This window comes from Hydra viridissima, unplaced genomic scaffold (assembly GCF_058129835.1).
Source record: "Hydra viridissima isolate aposymbiotic clone 2 unplaced genomic scaffold, HvirCarnegie_v1 scaffold_12, whole genome shotgun sequence".
Taxonomy (NCBI): Eukaryota; Metazoa; Cnidaria; class Hydrozoa; order Anthoathecata; family Hydridae; genus Hydra; species Hydra viridissima.
The window spans coordinates 1,443,341-1,453,056 of record NW_028324311.1 but is presented as its reverse complement, the minus strand read 5'-3'; positions in this window follow the sequence as shown (position 1 = coordinate 1,453,056).

Here is a 9,716-nt window from a genome sequence, read left to right as displayed (position 1 = left end):
TATTTGAACTGCTTTTCCCTTATTTTTTTTTTTCACAACAGACCTTGGTTTATTTGATTTATCTATTCTATTATATTATTTGAAATCTATTCAACAAAGTATTGATTAGTTTCCGAGCTATGAACCTGCTATCTACCATATAATTTAATATCAACTTCGTCTACTTTGGACAACATACTTTATGAAAGTTTACACAAAATCAGGAGGACCAGAAAAAAGAGGGTGAAAATTTTAAAGATTTTAAAGTGATGAACAACAGACAGCACCATGTGTAATACTCAAAGAAACATTTTCCTGAACCTTTTTTGAAGTAGGATTGTGACAACTGACTATATATATATGTAAAGGTCAGGTGGTAACACCATAACCGAATTGTGATATGTGTTGCTGTAGATAGCAGAAAAAGATTGTGGTGCATTGAATGAACTCTATACCATTTTTGTTTGTTTGCAATAGAAAAATAAAGGGTAAATGTCTTATATTTGAATTTCTCGAAATATAATACAGTTCCTATTTTTTTTGGGTGCTTAGCAAATAATGGATTATGCTGAAGTAACTTTCCATGCACAAAATCATCATGGAATATTATAGGATTTGTCATTGAATATGTATTCCATAATGAAGAAAAAATTATTTGTGAAGATTTTCAAGGATCGAAACTAAAATCTAATATTTTTTTGAATTCGATAGAAAAGCTCTTTTAGGTTTTATGTAAGAAATCTTTTTTCATAATTTGAATTAACTGGGCATGTTTTAATAGATGGACCTATAATCTCATTGATATCTTTTACCATGCGTAAGTAAGGAACAAACCTTTTTGAAGTATTTTTTGATTCAAGTCGCAGAGGAGCTTTTCATCTTTTAAAACTAATCTTTTCAATTCGATGATTTGACTTTCAGTTGCATTCTTCCAGCAGTGATTTACATATATTTGTAAGTGATTAGTTATTCAGATTAAGTTTATGCTTTCTTGATGAATGTATGCTGATAAGCTATAGTATGAAAGCTGCTAGTAGCAATTATGGTATTTATATTTTTAGATAGTTTATATAAAAAACTAAAGCATAGCTTTTCCAAAATGATCAAACACGCCTTCCCCCACCTTTTCAATTAAAAGTAATAATTTGAATGGGATGTATCGTAAAGATTTTTGTTTTCCTTTTTATGGTTCATCTTATGTCGTTTCCATGCCGGTACCACTACCAAATAGTACCTAAAAAGCTTTTGAGGTGGTACTACCAAACAATGGTATTTAGTTTTCAATTGTTTGGCAGTGTTTATCTTTACATGCTTAAAAAAACTATAAATAATTGTTTCTACAATAATCTCAAAAACTAATATTTTGAACTTCCAAAAATTGGCATTTGTTTGTGCAAACTTATTACCCAAACTTGTTTAAAAGACAACATTGCTGCGCTATTTAATTCAAAATTAAAGAATGAAGACGTTTCAACATTATTTTATACTTTATATTATTCATGAAAACTTTTGAAAAACAGCTATGAAAATGTGAGGACTGTCTTCCTAACAAAAATTCGTTTTCTTTTTCTTTGAGGTTATAGATGGGTAAAGGAGGTTTGGTATTTTTTTTGTTGAAGGATAGTGGAGGTAAGGGTTGAGGTTAATGGTCTGGGTATAATTTTGTTAGGAGAAGGCAAAGTTTGAGGATAGTTTCGTAAAGAAAAGACAAAGTTTAGGGATAGTTTCATTCGGAAAAAGCAATGATTGGGGATAGTTTTGTTAGGATTGAGCAAGGTTTAATCGGGAAATGGTTAAGATTACCGTCCTCAGTGTGTTCTATGTTACAATATATATATTTGTGTGCAATGGTAAGCACTCTTTTATTGATTTCGTTTAAAGTTCTAAACAAATTTCACTTCTTCTTTTTCTTTATCAGAAATAACAAAACTTCTTGAATTAATTTTTTTTGAATTAATTTTTTTTCCGACTTTTGTATCTTTCTTCTGACTTCTGTTCTATCAACAGTTTCTATTTTATTTCTTCGATCACTTACAAAACCTTTTGTTTATCTAAAAATTCTTCAACCACCTAAATCATAAAAACCTTTCTAATCATACCAATCATAAATTACTCTCCGATTATATCAATTATAAAAAAACTTTAAATTTCCGCCCATTCATGAAATCGTCTGTTTTCTCCTTCCTTTTCGGTTACTCAATAAGAAGTTTTTTCATAACTTTTTAACATAAGTTTTTCATAAAGTTTTTAACATAAGTTTTTCATGACTTTTTAACATAAGTTTTTCATAACTTTTTAACATAAGTTTTTTATAACTTTTTATTATAAGTTTTTCATAAAGTTTTTAACATAAGTTTTTCATAACTTTTTAACATAAGTTTTTTATAACTTTTTATTATAAGTTTTTCATAACTTTTTAACATAAGTTTTTCATAAAGTTTTTAACATAAGTTTTTCATGACTTTTTAACATAAGTTTTTTATAACTTTTTATTATAAGTTTTTCATAACTTTTTAACATAAGTTTTTCATAAAGTTTTTAACATAAGTTTTTCATGACTTTTTAACATAAGTTTTTTATAACTTTTTATTATAAGTTTTTCATAACTTTTTAACATAAGTTTTTCATAAAGTTTTTAACATAAGTTTTTCATAAAGCTTTTATGAAAACTTTATCTTTAAAACTTTACTTTAGGGGAAAACTATCCCTTCTCCGACCTCCCAAATTTCCTTCTCCCATTCTCCCAAAAAAATTTTTTTTTTGCAATTTGAAATCTGAAGTTGAAAAAGTAACTTTTTTTATTGATAATCTGACAAATTTAGGAAAATGGTGTTTCATGATGCTGTTTAAATTATGGAAACTGAAGTCGTCATTTTGTAAAGCCGCTGTGTAAAAGTATAAAGCTCCCAAGCTTTATACTGTTGTAAACTTTTTTTTTTTTAAAAAAGTATAAAGGCACAAAAACATTACAATGCAAGATTTTTATACCTTTTTGAAACAGCATAGTAAATTTTAAAAAATGTTAATTTACATCGTTTTAACAAAAATAAACCTTCTGAGTCTGTAATTACACCAAAAAGATGTAATTTTTAAAAGCTTTTAACACTTTGTTTAAATTATTTTGAATAAACTCCGTTTGAAGGCATGTTTTAAATCAATTTGATTTAATCAACAATGTTATATATATACTTATAATGTTACATATATGCAACAATAATGTTATATATATATATATATATATATATATATATATATATATATATATATATATATATATATACTAAAATACACTTTGTGCTAATTTCTAGCATTAGTTTTATTTCATTTTTGGTAAAAAAAAAGAAAGTCTACAAAATAAACTTAAAAGTTAAAAAAAAACTTGCCTTTTAATTTATAATAAAGATAAACTTTGATGGAGAACTCAAGTCTCAAGCACTAAGTTAACTAAATTGTAAAGTTTACTTCAGCTATAAATTTCAAAGTATTGCTAATGAAAACTTTAAGACAAGAAATGTGACCATTTGCGCACGTTTAGTATCATTACGCCTGCGCATTGTAAACATTCAATGAACAAGTCATTTTATGGTGCATTTGTAGACATCAAGCCGATGATATTTTCCGATGGAACATAAGTTAATTTACTTTAATTGTCGGACCGACATCGGGCCGATGAAGTAATACGATGCCGATCTAATGCTGATATAAAACATGTAGGCAAGACATCGAGCTGACGTCCATGTGTTATCTGGGTGCAACGTGTTTTAAGAGGTTCAAAAAACGTTAAAAGAAACTTTGGACGGAAACACGAATAAAGTACGTGAATATAACGTTTATATTTCGTGGCGTGCTCACAGGGAAGGTAAAACCATTATTAAAAAATAAGCAATAATAAGGTTGTAGTATATCATCCAAGGTCGCAAACGGGTAGAAGATCTTTGCAGCTATGCTTTACAGCTTGATTAACCGGCGCGATTATTACAGCGGGTTAGTAATAATAACGGCTAAGCTACAAATTTAAAAACGTACTCAACTCTTAAGGCCGGTTTAAACGCAAATTTTGCACTACATGCCTCAAATTTAATTGCATCAATGTAATAAATCTAATAATTGGTAGATTTGCGTTTAGAATCTCCTACTCTAAAATATTGCTGTTGCATGGAATTCGCAAGTTTGCTAAGTCTTAGGGTCTCTTTTTCAATACATTCCCCAAACGTCTTTAGTTTTAAAAAAATTACATTTGTTTATAAATTTTCTACCACTGGTTACCGTTATTTATTGACAATTGCACTATAGGATTTATACAAGTCATGGCATTTTCATTGCTATTTGAGACAAGAAAAAAAATAATAAAGAGCCGAAAAATTCCTACACAATAGATGTGAGGCTTAATGAGCATTGGCATGGGAACTTAATTGGTGTGGTTCTCTATTGGATTTAACAAAATTAACTTAAGGTTTTTGTCACAAAAAATCTCTACGAGTGAATATATCTGACTGACAAGATAAATCGTACAACAGCCTAAAACTATATAATTATGGTTGAACGCTGCTGCCTGGAATACCCATTTTTATCTATGAAGCATCTTTTTTCTTTTTGAAACCATGGAATTTACGGGTCGTGCGTAGTAACCTTTAGGTTACTACGCACGACCCGTAAATTCCATGAGTAGAATTTAGAGTAACCCTCAGGAAAAATGTCAATTGATCAGAAACTTTTCTTAACTTGAAGGCAGGGGTTGGGGAAAAAAAAAGTCCATTATATTACAAGAACTAAAGGCTAAATGCTTTTTTACGGATTACTTCACAAGCACCACATTTTGGACCAAAGTAATGTGTATTTTATTACCATAAACTTATATGGCGAAAATAAGTATATTGTAATAAAATACAAATTACTTGTAAAAAGAAAATACAAATAAACTAATAAAGCACAAGTTATGTGAACTGATAGAATCTTGGGAGCTGCTAGAGTAGGGTTATGTTGAAATATTGTTCTCAGCATCAATAACAATAAAAGATCCTAAAATTTAAGAAGATTGCTAAGTTAAGAATTGTAATTAACCCTAAAAATATTTTAATCCAACTATAAAATGTTTATATTCTTTACATTGATGCATGTGAATATTGTAATGCGTTTTTTTTTTTTTTTTTGATCGCCCTAAGTAAAGTAAAATATTGATCTAAAGAGGTTTGTTTGAATTATTTTATAGAATAAAGTTCTATAATTGTTGTTACAAATAACTCTTCTTCTAGGAAGAATGTTTCACCAGATTTAGACTTGCTTAAAATTTAGAAATAAATTTCGTAAAATTTAGAAAGAACCATATGTAGTGTAATGTCAAAACTTTTACAGTTTGTTTACGCCATGCTTTAAAAGTGATGGAAGCAAAATTAACCTGATTGCAAAACTAGATTAATATAATTAAAGCTTGAATGTCTTGCTCTTGACAAGACTTGAAAATGAAACTTTTAGTAAATATAATTCTGCACTAGGAAATTTTTTTCACAAAATTATAGTTCTAAATCTTATGAACTTTCAGTTCAGGTCTCCTTTTAATTCATTAGTATTCGTAAAACCTTTACACGCGGCTAGTATATACGTTCTCTGCTGTTTAACATTATTAAAGGAGTTTCTTTCATTTGACTTTACTCTTCGGTGGTTTTTTAAGACACAGATCTCGCTTGCATAAAGTTGAGAATCAATATCTATGTCTTCTAAAACCTATAGAATTCCAGTTGATCAGTCATAAAAACAACTGTTGAGTTATGACAACAAAAGGTAATGATAAAAAAAGCTCTATCTCATCATCTCTATCTCTATCTTTTACAAACAAAGTTATCTTTTCTCAGTTACCTCAGTTTTCTTACCAAAGTTTTTTTTTTTCTCAGTTGCAAGGGGTTGGAGTTAAGGTTAGTTTTAGTCTTACTAAATTTAGTCAACTTACTTTTTAGTCAAACTAAAATTAGCCGACTAACTTTTTTGTCCAACTAAAATTTAATCGACTAAAACAAGATTTAGTGCTAAAAAAAAACTGAATAACCAATACTATAAAATTATATGAACATAATATGAATTATGACAAATAAATCAATTTAAAGATATTCATCGAAATTTATTGTTTTGTACGTAATATAATTTGTGAAAATTAGGTAATAAAGTTGTTTTGTTGGTACCTGGTATTGCCCCAAATTTTCTTTTATTGATTAAAATAAAAATTGGTTTGTTAACAGAATAACTCCGTCAAAAACAGCTGATATTTTATACCAAAAACATAATTAGTTTTTAGCATTTTAATAATAATTTTTAAAGGAAAAACAAAACTGAGAGTTGAACAAGATGTATATTCAATTGCAAAATATAGAAATAATAAAAAACATTAATTCCCTAACTGTTTCAATCTTATTGTTTGCATTGTAAATATGTGCGTTTTTATGAGTGTAGAGCGAAATAAATTAGGTATTATTAATTCAAAAAATTATTGCAGGTATTATAAAAAGGAAATTCGAAAATGCTTCTGCCCATAACACACCTTTCAAAAACATGGCACCATTTCTTTTTAATAAATTGATTTCACATGTGTTTTATAATTTATAATTCACTTTAATTAGAAATTGAAAAATTCAGATCTGAACCGCTTTTCATTGAAGTTTAAAACAAGTACTTAATAATAACGGGGGACTAATTAGTTGAGTTTTATTACAAAATTCCAGGCTTATATGTTGCAAACCTTTCTCCAAAAACTTGAAAAACTGTAAAAATCGATCTTGAAAAAGATACCCTGGAGAAGTAAATTGTAACTTACAGCAATTTGTTATTTAAAAAAAATGGCGCTCAAACCACTTCGCAACGTACTCATAACAAGATTTTAAAAAAATAATTTTTGGGTTAAAGTAAAAATATATTTTTCGCAAATTAAAAAGTTAGTCGACTAAACTTAGTTAACTAATAGACAAGGTTAAAACGAGCAAAATAATTAACAGTACCTAAGTGCCCTCTCTATCTTTATTCTTCGTGCAGCTTTCTTTTTTTGCTTTATTTTAAGGTGTTCTTTGAATTTCACCTCGCAAAAATAGTTAATGACATCAATAGGAGATAAGATTGAGATCTTAGGAGTGGCACTGAGATAATTTCCTAAAAGAGATGAGCATTTAAAAAAAAAAAATTATAATACTATCTAAAAATATAAAATATTTATATCTATTAGGGTTGTCCTTAGCACTAACTTTTGTTTATCTTAAGTTTATAGGTCCTAGCTCATCAAATTGTTTAATTCAACAAGTTTCTAAAATCACCACCACTTTTCTTCCTATTACAATATAGCATAAGCAAAAAATATGAAGCAGATTTGGAAATATAGAAAAACAATAAAGCCAATTAATTCACTATGTAGTATCACGTAATACTGAAACATTTATCCAGTTGTACTTAACTGCCATACTTGAGGAGATGATCAGCAACAACAAGAAGGAGAAACTCAAAATGCTCTTCATCATACAGTGATAAGTTTATTTAATTCATGGACTAACACTAACCCACGCTCTTCTGTGTCATTTACCACTTGCAGATTGTTAAATTTATGAAGAACGTAACGTAATCCTCTCTATTTACCATGTCTTTGGTTTGGGTGTCAGAAAATTTACATTAATATTTAACTTCTCGACAAGTATTGTATTGGGCGATGCAAAATTCTCCAGGGTATATTGACATGATTACTTGTTCTTATATTAGTGTGGTTGAGATTCTTTGTTGATTGCAGCCTATTATTGTGCAAAGCCTCTACCATTTTACGTCATCATCACAACATCAGGATCGAAAAAAGCAATACTCATTAACTCTTCATATAGATATCGAGATCGTTCTATAGTTTTTTAAAGATTATCTTAGAGATGCTTACATTATAGTGCCGGTAGCTACAGAGCTCTTACAGAAGACAAAGATAGTTATGGAGTGAGCTAGCTGGCAGTGATGCTTTAAACAGAGCCTTTAGGTATACAACTGTTTGTTTAACTTCGAGAGGTCATTTTACACTGGAATTCAATGTGTTACTATCTTAAACATCACGTTATACCACTCATGGTATTGGTACTGCACAAGCTACTTCAACTTTTTTAGAATTTATACAACTGATTAAGATAATTGCAAATTAAAGTTTTCTCAACCACTAAGCTGGGATTTTTTTGTAATTTTGCATGATTAAGCGAGGATCTTCGATACTCAATACCGCGTTTTTAAAGTTTCCGATCTGCTGGTTTGTGATGGGAAAAATGTGTTCCAGAAACTTTGTAGTTGTTTTCCAAGTACAACTCCTAAGGCAATTTCTTTCCTCTTCCTGGAAAATCCTCGATTTTAAAAGTTTTCTTCAACATTTTCAAAGACACTAAACAGTTCGTTGCCTTCCCGCACACCTTCGCGTTGTAACGATTCATCAACACGGTTTTATTGGTCGGCGAAATGGCAGCTGTAATTTCGCAAATGTTTACCGTTGTTGCTTGTCTTCCGTTCAAAGTAGGATGGTTCGCATAATATTTTGCAGTCGTTCGGCTTTCAAATCATAAGCTCGCAATTGCTGGTCCAAATTTTTTTCGCGATATGTCTTTTTATAGTTCTTTTTGTACGTCAACGCTTTCATTCTTGACAAATACTTCGAAACCAAGTAGTTGTTGCTGCAGTGTTCTTGATTTTTTTTGCCAGATTAGCGAACAACTTGATTCATTTGATCAAATTAAAAATGAAATCTTTGCACAAGCAAAACTTTTTCATCAACGTTTCGTCTCCGTTACCTGCAGTCTTGTTGAATGGTACGGGAATTCTTTCGTTTGGTCCGTTTTTGTACATTCGTAACTTAAAAGCCAATTACAGCTCGCTTAACTTGATGCGTAATATGTCTTTCCATTTGAAACGCAATTTCAGTTCCAAAGACGAGTTGATATTTGGAAAAATGCATTGCGTCGTCAGTTTGATTACGTCTTCCTGCACACTGCTCGTGTTGAACCATTTCCATTTTTCACTTGAGTGAGCAAATTCTTTTCTTTCTTTGTACTTAAGAAACTCTCGTTGAGAGTTGTGGGATATCATTCGGACTATATTGATCTTCACTATCGCTCTTTCGCAATTTCCTTTCTATTGCTTCTTTAACAAAGGGCGGCATTCTCAAATAAACACGATTTTTAGAGTTTTCAATACTTTTTTTTTTCAATTTATATTTTTTTTTACAACGCAAATAATAATTTGAATCGCTCTCGAAAGAGCTTTTCAACGGGTCTTTTTTTCATTTTTAACGTCTTTCAACTCCTCTTAATAACTTTTTTGAATCCATTCCTTTTTACGCTTCTCTGGTCTTCTGAACATGACGGTTTGTAATACGCATCCTCGACATTTTCCGTTTACAGCTTTCGTATTTTCCAAATCCATGTTGCACAACAAGCTTTCTTTTTCTTTTCATATTTTTATCTTTTGTATCTTTTCTTTCTTCTTCGCTTTCTATTTCATCGCTTTTCATTTCAATTTTTCTCTTTTTCGTTTTTTCCGTTTCCTCATTTCTTCTGTCACACTTTTTTTTTTCGTTTTTCGGCTTCGGCTACGGCTTTACTAAACCGAAATTTCGGTACTTTCGGTTTCGGCTCAAAATTCGGTTTCGGTCGATCACTTATTTCAAGCGCATCTTTTTTATGAAAACTCTTGATAATTTTTATCCAACAATATTTTTTGACATTATTTTTAATTGCCCTTAAGTCGAT